General features: G+C 32.7%; 1 protein-coding gene across 3 annotated transcripts in view; it reads left to right on the top strand.

Annotated features, from left to right (window-relative positions):
• The window catches only part of Sk (small conductance calcium-activated potassium channel), a 132,326-nt gene that overhangs the window by 6,577 nt on the left and 112,712 nt on the right, over positions 1-13,037 (top strand). Inside the window, exon 1 of one of the 3 annotated variants that reach the window (XM_072907227.1) lies at positions 3,657-6,805. The exons of the other annotated variants lie outside the window; for them this stretch is intronic. The gene's annotated coding sequence lies outside the window, so the exon portion shown is untranslated. Of the gene's footprint in view, positions 1-3,656; positions 6,806-13,037 lie in introns of those variants that run through there. 3 annotated transcript variants of the gene reach the window in all.

The following is a 13,037-nucleotide window of genomic DNA, read 5'->3' as shown; positions in this document are numbered from 1 at the left end:
GCCCGTCGAAGGTTTAACGCCGGAAATAGGGTAGTGTTAGCGATAACACCGTACAACAAATTCAAATTAAGATCCGTGTCTGAGATATCAAATATAGCGCGAAATTATCGTGTGAATGCAAATAAAATTACGATAAGGGAGAACACAAGAGCAGAGGTAAATTGAAAAAATTCACATCATAATATTTTCATATTTAACACTACTTTTTGTGAGAAAACTCTTGTAATATATTTTCTACAAGAAACTACAAAATTTTAAACAGTAATTATTAAATAATTTGCATGCACGTGAGTCTACAGAGCAAGGTGTCTCTACTCTCTGGAAAAAATATGGAAAATCGAGAATATTCAGGAATTTCTTTTGTATCTGCAAAAATCAGGAAAGTCTCATAGAATTTTATTGGGATTCAAGGAATTTCTTCGAAAATTCTTTTTTTGATAATTTTATTTTTCATCTTGTAAATAGTCAGCCGTGTGTGTGTGTGAAACTGACGTCTTATTTCGTGGAAACTCATTAATTGTTGAGAGTTTTGGCTTTATTTTTAATAATTCCAGAAATTTTAATTAATTAAATCATTCTTGATATGTACATTAAACAAAGGCCATCGAAAGAATAAGCTGGAAAAAAAAATCGGGACAAACTGACAATGAGACGTCAGCTGCATCTCACTTTGTCTCTCGACAAGTCAATTTGTTTAGCATTCTTGCAGGATTTTAAGTACTTGAGAATGCTGCAATAGTTTTATATATGCGTAAAAGTTATTAGAATTTTATATTAGATAATTATATAAATTAGATCGTCTGAAATACTAGATGTAAATGAGATTCGATATCTAATTTATTTAATAAATATTCTAACAATTTTTACACATATCTAGAACTTTGTTTAGAAAGTATAAATGATTGTAGAACGACAAAATAAATTACACAAAATCTCATTAAAGTCGATAGAATTATCGAAATACGACCAATGTCTCATCTCAATATTTAATACGTTTAGCGTTTCGGATGATCTATTTTGTAATTTTTAAAATAAATATTTTAATAATTTTGATATATAGAATTCTCTCTTTCTGGAAATTAAAAGTAATTGCAGAATAACACAAAGTCTCATTAATTGATAGAATTATATGACTAACGTTTAATTTGTCAATTTAATTTGTTTAATTGATATTTTAATAATTTTTTCGCATATATATAGAATTTTTTGTATAACTATTGCGAAACTCTTAAAGTCTGGCAAAAAATACTTAAAAAATTGTCGGCAGATAAAGACAACGTGGTCTTAGCGTCTCATTGTCAGTTTGTCCTGCATAAATGTATATATATATATATATATATATATATATATATATATATATATATATACATGTATTTTTTTTACATATTTAATGTCTTAACATAATATTGAATATAAAGTACATTATCTTTGTAACTTTTAATGATAAAGAAATTTCTTGATTGAGATGAAAAATTTATATAAATAAAAATTATGAAATAAAAAATTATGAAAGTTATTCAGTTTTTTTAAGTACATTTATAAATCTAATATTGAAACTTAAGAGGCTCCGTATTTTTTCTTCGAATGAATTACAAACATTAGAAAATGCTTATAATAAAAAAATTCATTTTCGAGAAAGTTGTATTAAAAAGTTTTGAAAATATTCTTTTTACTTGGATTTTTGAACAAAAATACCTAGAAAATTAGAGAATTTTTATGGAATTTTTTTACAAGATTTGACGTAGACACCCTGGTCAGATAAGCTTGAGTGATTGACATTTGTGGATTAAATTATTTTATAAATTTTTAAAGGCGCAGAGGCAGCTTTATATTTCTCAAAGCATCTGCGGCTGACAGTACGTTAGTACTCGGCAGTTCTGTGCATCTTTTAATAACTTAATTCGTGCCTCTCTCAGAGCAGGGCAGAGTTTCTCACGGTATACTTGAGAGAAAAACGAGCGGCTTCTTTTCATTTTTCTTCGAGCTTTTCGCTCGTAGAGTGATTCGTATATCTTGCCGAGAACTGTCGAAAGTTTTCCGTGATCTCGCCTCGCTGGGTCTGCCTATTTTGCCCAAGTTTCGCACAATGGAGGCCCCGCGCCGTTCGTTTTCTTCGCTGCGTGCTACGACTGCAAAGATACGTCGAATTCTCTTTGGAAGAGACGAAGAGTAGAGTTAAATTTAAAACCTGAATTTTGCAAATTATATCTCAAGATTACAGCCACTGTACTTGAGACGTACATAAAATTTGAATAGCTACTTTTTTCTTTTGTAAGCGATATTTGCGGCGATGTTGAGATATCAAATCTTTTCAGTCAAGGCAAATAAAGAAAAATGGAACGTCTCGTTATAAAAATTCCACTTTTTCTTATTAAAAGCACAGACTAAACTTAGACGACTATTTTTGGCATTAACTGTCTGTGCCAAAAGATACAATTTATATGATAATTCTGATGTAAAGTATATATATATATATATATATATATATATATATATATATATATATATATGCATATTATGTGACCATTTTTCAATTAAATACAAATTGTGAAAATGGATTTTCGAATACTGAAATTTCCTTCTTTTTAATAAATTTTGGAGTAATATAATAATTGTGAACGAACGTCTTAGCGCTATATAAATGTGCCGTGACAATAGATGGATCGTACCGTTGCATCGACGACGCGTTGTCCACGCGCCTTTAGCTACGACTTTAACTACAACTATAGCTATGTAACGTGCAATAATCTATTCCACTAGGCGTGTATTTTTGAATTTACGTCGCTATGACGACCCGGCAAATCGCACGCGCATGTGGCAACGACGACGTCTGTGACGCCGATAACGACGTCGACGACGACGACGAAGAGAAACGGTCGTTAGAGGCGCGCGATATCGCGATATCATTTTTACAGGGGTGGCTAGCTTGAACTGTCCTCTGGTCTACCTTTCACAATGGACTAAATCGACTATTAGGCGAGCGCTTCCGATATATCGTAACAATTGTTGGTAATGGCAATTTAATAACAAATAAATTTCATGAATATATAGAGGACGTCACTTTTATAACTATCCCTCTGGATATCTCGCGATCAATCGTTTTGATTAATACAAAGATGTACTTATCTGACAATGAGAAAGAAATAATTTGTTTTATATTTGGAATTTTATGATTGGTAAGATTCTTTTTTAAAATAAAGCGCGAGAGATTTTTCATAAAGATCGAAGTACCTTCGGATGGAACTAGAAATAAGCCTTTTTTACATTATTGATTCTTTTCGTTTATTCCACGAAGAATGAATATTTGACGAGCTTTTTTTATTCCTAATTTTTATTCCGATATGACATAACAATATGAGGTCATCACATAAAGTATTCACACACCTTCCCTTTATCTTTATGCTACGCATTATCTTACGCAGAATAATAAATAAAATCGACTTATCTGCTAAGGCTCTATTTTTTGCATAATTGAACATATAGGCACTTTTTGTGAACGCGAGAACAAAAAGATATTTTTGAAAGTGAATATATATATATGTGTGTGTGTGTGTGTGTGTGTGTGTGTGTGTGTGTGTGTGTGTGTGTGTGTGTGTGTGTGTGTGTGTGTGTGTGTGTGCGTGCGTGTGTGTGTGTGTGTGTGTGTGTGTGTGTGTGTTTGCGCTGAAACTTTATTTGCACAATTTTATATATCTCAAATCAGTCAACTTTTGTGAAAAATTTTGTGAGACAACAATTTGTGTTTCGTGGAAAAAAATGTCAATGTTAAATCGTATCGACAAATTTGTTAGATTTGTTCTATTTGCTGACAACAAAAATTTTATGAAACAAATACGTGACGAAACGAAACAAAACGCTGATCATGAAAATTGAAAAATATTTCACAGTTTGCGCGTCTCGTCAAACTAAAAAATTGTCGGCTCATAAGATTGTCACGATGATTTTTATCATTTGTTGCTCGTGTTTGCAAAATCAGCGATAATTCAATCAGCACAATCAGTGACAATTAATTGTTTTAATTGCAATTTATTTATTTCATCACTAGAGAATTATTAATAAAAAGATTTTTTTAAATATTCTAATCGAGATACTTTGTGTGATACGCATATAAAATCGATTTTAATTCATCAAAAATTTGAAAAGAATCTTGACTGAAGGGATAATATAAAAAAATTGCGAATGCTATACATGCAATCAAAATTATTTCTTTATCGAAAACAAAAATTATATCTCGAAGCCAATCTCTGTGAAAGAGAATATATATCTTTCGATTTCTATCTACATAATTTTTAATATCCAAAAACCAATGTAAAAAAAATTTTTTTTTAAATTTTAATTTCAGACATTTATAGCCAATAATTCCAATCTTTATCGTTATTTTTACGTTAAATATTCAATTATAAAAATATTAAAACTACAAATTGAAAACAATCGGGTATACAAATTTAGGTAGGTAATAAAACTGTTATTTTCAAATACGTTAAAAATCTATTTTACAATACAATTTATGGAAAAGAATTAAAGATGATGTAGCATTTGGCTGAGTTAAGAATGGATTTCGCTACTTGTTGCGACGATAAAGTAGCGTTGTTGTAGCTTGTATAAGTTAATAAAGAGCGTCAGAAGAATTACGATGATATCAAGAGCAATTTCAAAAGGATGAAGGAGCCCCGCGAAAATTGTTGTTGAGACGGGATTAACTCGCAATGGGTTAATCTCTGTTTGTGCAGTATAGATCGAGAGAGAGAGAGAGAGAGAGAGAGAGAGAGAGAGAGAGACACGCGCGAGATGAAGTGAACGTTTGTGGCTGATTCTTTCGGCACCGAGGTATCCCGTCGGGAAATCTTCCGTTACGCTATGATACTGCAGAGCATCGTCGGGGATATTATTTATGGCACGCTCTCGTAATCGTTGCCTTGGTGTGCATGCGGGTTTACAGCGACCTCGCATGCACTTGTAATTACTCAGCCGTGCATTAATTTCGCGAAATTACATTGTCGACAAAATAAAAAGAGTATACGGTTTTTACAAAAGTCTCTTGATGAAATGTAATTATGTATTTCTAAGCGATTACGATAATCTTGCGAGATAATATAATCGAAAGCTTTTAACTTTTTATGCAAGAATTATTTTTGCGAAATGTGCGAGTATGTGATGAGCAGCGAACGGTAATTTCGCGTAACGCACAATTGAAAAGTAATATGTCACTGATTCTTTTAAATGTTCAACTGAAATGTAATATACGGATCTATTATTAAAAGATTGAATTATTGGAAATGAAGATTGAAATTGTCAGGGGATCGATATCTTTCTCTCCGTCCATCTACCCCTCCCGACTATTTGTTGAAATCGATATGGCAATAATACTTTGAATCGATTCGAAAAGAGTAAGGAATAATATTGTTGCAGACTTCAGTGTTCTTAAATTAAAGATGGCAATTGCTAGATTAATCATGAGGTAAAGTGGCTGCAAAGGTGGTTCGGAACGAGGATCGATATCCTCGTGCGCGATATTCTTGTTGCGTCTATTTTTTCTAGCCAATAAGCTTTCGCTATAAAATCCGCGTTAATCAGGCTAATTCAATCACCTGGATCAGAGCATATCTCTTTCGACGATAAGACAAACATTAATTTGTATTAAACATTTGATACTTTTCTTTAACAATTGTTCAATCGCTGATATTGTCTCTCTTTTTTTATTTCTATACATTATTTTATTATCTCTTTTATCAGAGCATTTTCAATCTTTTAAATCGTCGAAATAATGAATTTCTTAAAAATTTTAATATTTTTCATATTTCTAGGATTATACGCTGGAAAATTCTCTCATTAATGTGTATCGGCTGAAGTCTATTTTATCCTCGTAAGCGGTGTGTAACACTCTCGTCGTCCGTCTATTTTTACTCTTCATCTCCGTTAAAGTACTCATCCAACACACAGGCATAGTTGTCGTAAAATCTAAAAATCGAATAGCGGTGCATGGTATAGAGTCAATAATCGATACATCGTGCGGCGCTCCGAAAAGCCGGTGACCGCGGCGCGTGGTTCGGAAATTGCGGCGCGCGCGCGCGCGCTTGCAACCCCTCTCCCTCCCTTCCCCCCTACCTCGCCGCGCCGCGTTGCAATGTACCCTCCGATATACACGTGACCCCAATGGCGCCACAGGCGAGTGCGACGGCCCTGAGGACGCCCGGCGCGTCGCGTCGCGACCGGGTACGGCTTTGTCGAAGCGCACCGAAGCCGGCCGACGGCACACGAGGGCGTAGCGACGGCAACCACGTTTGCCCACCACGTTACCCTCCAGTCCGTCGTGGTGTGTCTCGTCGGCCGCCGGCTCGTCCGACAACCACGCGCGCTGCTCTGTTTTCTCTCCCTCTCTCTCTCTATCTATCTATCTATCTCTCTCTATCTCTCTCTCTCTCTCTCTGTTTCTTCTCTGTCTCTCTCTGTTTTTTTTCTTCCCGCGTCCTCGTTCCCCCTCCCGCCCGATTGCCATACGCATCCCTGTTGTTGTTTTTTTTTTTTTTTTTTTTGTTTTCCACGCTCTCTCGCGAGCCTTGCGCGACATTTGCGCGAGGGTGACCGACCCCGTCGCGTCGGACAGTGGAGTTATGTTACCGCGCGACGACCCGCCGCCTCGTGACGTTTTGTGTGCACCTTAAAATTCGGCCGGGTTAACTGCCGGGCGAAGGGCCGCACCGCGACGACGACGAGGGGCGGAAGGCAAGGGCGGCGATGCAACGCGGCGCGGGGATGAACGTGCTGGCTGCGTGCTGCCGTCGCCCTGGCGCGAGGGGACGTTAAGGTAAGAGGGTTCAACGAACGCCGATTGCGTTCTGCCACGCGCGTCTTTTACCCCTTCATCTTCCTTTCTCTTTCTCTCTCTCTCTCTCTCTCTCTCTCTCTCTCTCTCTCCCCCTCTCTCTCTCTTTGAAAGAAGGAAAGGGTTGTTTGTACAAAGTTCCAGGAACTTGTGAAATTTGTCCTGAGCTTCAACCTTTACGACAGCACCAAACAGATCTAGCCAGCAGATACGTGTTTTAGATAATGTCGAGAAGGGTGCATTGTTATTTTCGTGCTTTAGAGTTTCGTTATAATTTTATACGTGCGAGCAATTTCTCCCATCTACTTGTTATAAAAGCTGATTAAAAATAATATTAATCCGCTGCTTGATTTGTTAGTAAGAGTCAAGAGTAACATTATTTGTTATACCGATCGATGATGAAAAATAATATTCATTTTGTTTTTATCTTGTTATTTTTAATATAAAAAATAATATTATTTATTACTAGAGCCAAAAACTGCGAGCAACTTCTCTCGTCTACTTGGTACAAAAACTGATCAAACATGAAATTAATCCGCTGCTTGATTTGTTAGTAAGAGTCAAGAGTAACATTATTTGTTATACCGATCGATGATGAAAAATAATATTCATTTTGTTTTTATCTTGTTATTTTTAATATAAAAAATAATATTATTTATTACTAGAGCCAAAAACTGCGAGCAACTTCTCTCGTCTACTTGGTATAAAAACTGATCAAACATGAAATTAATCCGCTGCTTGATTTGTTAGTAAGAGTCAAGAGCAGCATTATTTGTTATACCGGTCGATGATGAAAAATAATATTTATTCTGTTTTTATCTCGTTGTTTTTAACGTAAAAAATAATATTATTTATTGTTAGAGCCAAAAACTGTCAGAAGTTATCCAAGCTTTTAATCATTTTAATTGAGAGTAAATTTAGTGTGCTTTTTTGAAAGTTTTATTATTAATGAGATTGCGTGTGTTTTCCGAGAGTTAAAAAATTCTTCAACTGTGAATCATTCTAAGCTATATTTTCGCTAAAGAGTTCCATTATTCAGAAGTGTTGTAAAATTTTTAAATGGGCACGTGACTTCTATGCGGATGAATTTTTGCATTAGATTGTATCTGTCTTATCTTGTTAAATATCTTTGGCTTTATTATATTCGACTGGGTTTCTTGAATAAATTGCATCTGAAAAGTTTGTATTGTGGCTTCTTGCTATTTAGTGTCAAATTTAATTTAAATGATACTACATGATTCCAAGTTTTATTTGATTATATTTATGCTTGTAAGATAATTCAATATGCAAGGAATTTTTTAAAAATCTTCTATATGCTAAATTAAAACATTATGTAAAATACCCTAATTTAATATATATGATAAATATTAAAATTTCCATGTACTGTAATTTTGCTCAAATTTTTTGTACTCTTTTTTTTATAAAATTAGTTTTAATAAAGACTTTTTGCCTAAAATATTATTAGAGTATATACGAATTTTTAATTGCGCACATGTAATTTTTATTTATATATAATTTTTATTTATATTTTTTGTATATTTTATATATATAAAATTATATTTTTATATATATTTTATATTTTAGTTACATTCTCTAGTATTATTTGTCGGAAAAAGGTAACAGGTCAGATGATTAATATCAATGACTCGGGAAATGATTACGTGATCAACGAAACTTAAAGTCACGTAATACACCGGCGAAGAAAAATAAACGCGCAGTCGTAAGTTAGTATTTAACTGGGGAATGTTCTGGCAGTGATTCCGAGGTCAACTACCTTTAGACACTTATTTCGGTGGCGCTATCGCGTATGACTGAATGTATTTATCGATTTTTATAGACATATATATATATATATATATATATATATATATATATATATATATAAAACAGATTTTCTGATACTATATTGTGTTTATCTTTTCATTCATAGTTTTTTTTCTTAAAGAAAGAATTTCTCTTTCAATTTTAGAAATTTAAAACTATCAATCTAAAAATTAATGTAAAATTTTTAATGATAATATTATGCATTATTTTATATTATTATGTAAAATATATTACTCTGTAAAACAGTCTCGTTTATTTCTCGCAAGGAAGACTCTCACGGATCAATATTCTTTCGTGAGATGACTATGTGAAATTAGCAGCGTTGCATAATTCTCGCGGATAAATGGGAGGGGGGGGGGAGGGATCGGAGAAAGAATTATCCGTTTCTCTCAATATTCTGCGATCGCTCAAAGTTAAATATAACGACATATAAAGGTAGAGTTATTCGACGATACATTAAATCGGGTCATTGTATCTGGATGGCAGAGACTATTGACAAGACATTTCAATTTTAGTTTCTCGCAATTATTTTAGAGTATACAATTTTAATTAATTTTATTTAGAAAAAAATTGTTCAAATTAATTTGGAATTAATTTTGATTTTTATTTTTTCGTGATATGTGCACAAGTGAATATTTGAGCAAAGATAAAGAATTTATGCAATTCAAAATAAATTTTATTCGTCAACGAAAATGTGTAAACTAGATTTGCATCGAAAATATGACTACACATTATCGCGTTATCCAAATGTCTCTTTCTAATGCATAGCCATCTGCTTTTGATATCGCTATTTTTATTACGACAAAAGAGAGAGTCACGTTTTTTCCCCAAAAAATGTGCCATTTATTCTAGCGATATCAAACTGGCAGCAACCCTTCTTTTTTGTGAAGAGTACAGAAACGGGCTAAAAACCTTTCTTTCGTTTCACTTATCGATACATCTTTATACCTCTCGCGTCTCTCGAACACGATAACAGTTATCACGATAAAGGGTGTGTCTCTGAAATTAACGATCCATTCTCTTGTACATTTATATAATCTCTTTTAATTAAGATTTCTTGTGTATGGTGAAATTGTACATAAAAAAAATGGAAAAAATATTTATATTTATATAATAGAGAGAGAAAAAGAGAGAGAAGCTTTTAATAGAATTTTCAAATTACAAGAGATTGATTGAAAGATTTTTTGTTTATTACTTTTTGTAAAGATTTGCATATTGAGTGTGTCAACATTATCTTTGTTTTATTTGTGAATTTGAAAATATTTGTTTTAATAAATTTATAGATTCTTTTAATTTTATTTTGAGTAAATAATTTTGCTTATAAAATCACATATATTTTAACTAGAAGTTAAAGATTAAAGTCGCTAGTATTCAATTATAAACAACGGGTTAATTAAAACGACCTAACTAGCCAAAATCCTTTAATTTATTAACACGACGTTTCGACCATATGGTTGTAGTCCTTTTCAAGTGTCACTATAAAGAAAATATACAAAAGATCAAAAAATATATGGATACAATTAATACCGAATCTAACGCACAATACAATGTGATATCATTAAAAAACTAGTCTACTCAAACGTAAATTTAAAAAAAAGAAAGAATACAATGGGATATGTATAAAGGTGGAACTTAATTGTGGAACAATTAAACATTTCACTAGTTAAAATCAACGGTTTTTTAAATTTACGTGTGCGTAGACTAGTTTTTTAATGATATCACATTGTATTGTGCGTTAAATTCGGTATTAATTGTATCCATATATTTTTTGATGCTTTGTACATTTTCTTTATAGTGACACTTGAAAAGGACCACAACCATATGGTCGAAACGTCGTGTTAATAAATTAAAGGATTTTGGCTAGTTAGGTCGTTTTAATTAACCCGTTGTTTATATTTTAACTAATTCTTTCTTTCCGTCGAACAATTTTTTAATCACTTTCGAATAAATTGATAATTAAGCCGCGCATAAAGTTATAGAAAAATTGCAGATAAATTTTGTAAAGAAAAAGAAATTGACTCGACATTTCTGCTGGAACATCCCGTAGAATTTAAAGGACGGAACTCGCTTTTATAACACTTCGTTGTGTTGATTTATTTTTACCGCGGTTACTATATATATTGCATATTAAGTGTCTCAACATTATCTTTGTTTTATTTATGAATTTGAAAATATTTGTTTTAATAAATTTATAGATTCTTTTAATTTTATTTTGAGTAAATAATTTTGCTTATAAAATCACATATGTTTTAACTAATTCTTTCTTTCCGTCGAACAATTTTTTAATCACTTTCGAATAAATTGATAATTAAGCCGCGCATAAAGTTATAGAAAAATTGCAGATAAATTTTGTAAAGAAAAAGAAATTGACTCGACATTTCTCCTGGAACATCCCGTAGAATTTGAAGGACGGAACTCGCTTTTATGACACTTGTGTCGATTTATTTTTACCACTATATATTACTATATATCCGGTTACTATATATCCGGGGAGCTGCCTTTTTTCCATCTCGGCGTGTGAAAGGCTCGCCGGATGTTCGACTGAGGGAGATAAAAAGTGAACAGCATGAGCAGGTTACGCGCTAAAAGACGAAAGACACGCGAAAATCCGTTACGGAACTGCTGTTTTTCCTTCCCCTCCACAGCCATCTTATCTAATTTACAGCTGTATGATTCACATCTTTCATACAAAGTTTTATAATGATTTACGTTTCAACGTACATGTTATGATTTATTGTTAATTAGTTCTTGACACACAGAGGACTTTGATTTAATGGAACATTCTTTCACCAGGCGTGTTTACACGGTTTGTCGCGATCTGTAAAATATTGAAGTGCTGGTAGTTCGCAAGAACACGAATTGAACATTTTGATTTTTTTTTAATTTCGAAACTTTCGATATTATCTGCGGTCTTTCAAATATATATTTTTGAGATTGAAAAATTTTCTTTGCATATAAAACTATGCGAAAGAGTGAATATTTTTCTTATATCTTCAGCCATGATCCACGTGATATATCCACGCAATGGCGATCGAGACAAGCACGCGATTGCGTTTTTATCATTAATGATGTGTATCGAAGATTTTCTCGCGATGGCACGATTTTCGATTCGTGTCTCACATATTGATCTCACTTTTCTATGCATCACAATTCGAAGAACCCTGTTTTCTTTCAGTCTATTACGCTATTTCCTGATAAAAGTAACGCAGTATAGATTTAGTCCGAGATTTTGATAAAAAAAAATTACACGTCAGAACGTGTGAATACATTTTAATCAATACAGTCATAATAAATAATGAACTCTGGGGGAAAAAACACGGTTACAACCCACTTTGGGACCTCCGATTAGTAATCAAATTATTTGGAATGCTCGTAATTTTGCAATTAGCTATTCTATTATTTTTTAAGTTATTACTAGTCAATTCTGTTAATTAGTTTCGTCGATATCCAGCTACACAACACTAAAAAAATGATCTTGCAATTTCAACAAAAATGTTCTAGGTGTAAAAAATTAACTGAAACAAATAAATTATTTAGCAAATACTGTGATACTGCATATATTTTTCACTTACACAATTTAAATGACAAAGACAGGATTTATAGCTGTACTATTAGTGTAATTTAGACAGAAAATTTGTCTGCGATGTCTATTATTAAGATCTATTGTTAAGGACGATTATATTTGTGATTAATATTTGGCAATGGGATCTAAATTTTCTAGAGGTATTGCTAGAATATTGCTGCCATAAATTCTATACGTGACAAAGAATATTCTAACAGATACAAAAAGTAGCGATAAATTTTAATCGAGACATCTAGAAATCTATCTATTAGCAAAATATTTTTTTTAGTAATTACAATTTTTAGTTACGCGGAATTAAAAGTTACATTATTTACGTAAAATTATGGTTACGAGCAATCAAAATAATTTGATTACTAATTGTGAGCCTCAAAGTGGGTTGTAACCGTGCTTTTCTTTTTCTAGAGAAGAAAAAGTAAATTGTGAAATGATTTGCACGATTTGTACGTTTGGGGAAAAGAGGTATATTATTGTTCTGATTTTTGATATTGATCTCTTAGTTTCACATGTTGAAAGGATTTTTCAACTTGGAAAGATCCTCAATCTTGTCGCGCGCTATTTATATAACATGAAGATCATCGGATATGTCGGTGGGACCCTCTCTTTAAGCTCTTTAAGTCGTTAAGCTCGCGTTGCAAATGGAAGGTTTGCGTGTACACGTTACAAATTGGAGGATACATACGTGTTGCGTTACCTTTGGCTTTGGAAGGCGATAATATTCTTATCATTAATGATGCAATTTAGTAATTTTGGAAAAAAATTTCTAGCTATAGTTACAACATGTAAAATAAATTTAGTTTTCAAATAAAT

The sequence above is a fragment of the Anoplolepis gracilipes genome, chromosome 15, assembly GCF_047496725.1.
Source record: "Anoplolepis gracilipes chromosome 15, ASM4749672v1, whole genome shotgun sequence".
Taxonomy (NCBI): Eukaryota; Metazoa; Arthropoda; class Insecta; order Hymenoptera; family Formicidae; genus Anoplolepis; species Anoplolepis gracilipes.
The sequence above is the reverse complement of the archived record's forward strand: the minus strand, read 5'-3'. Positions and strand labels throughout refer to the sequence as shown.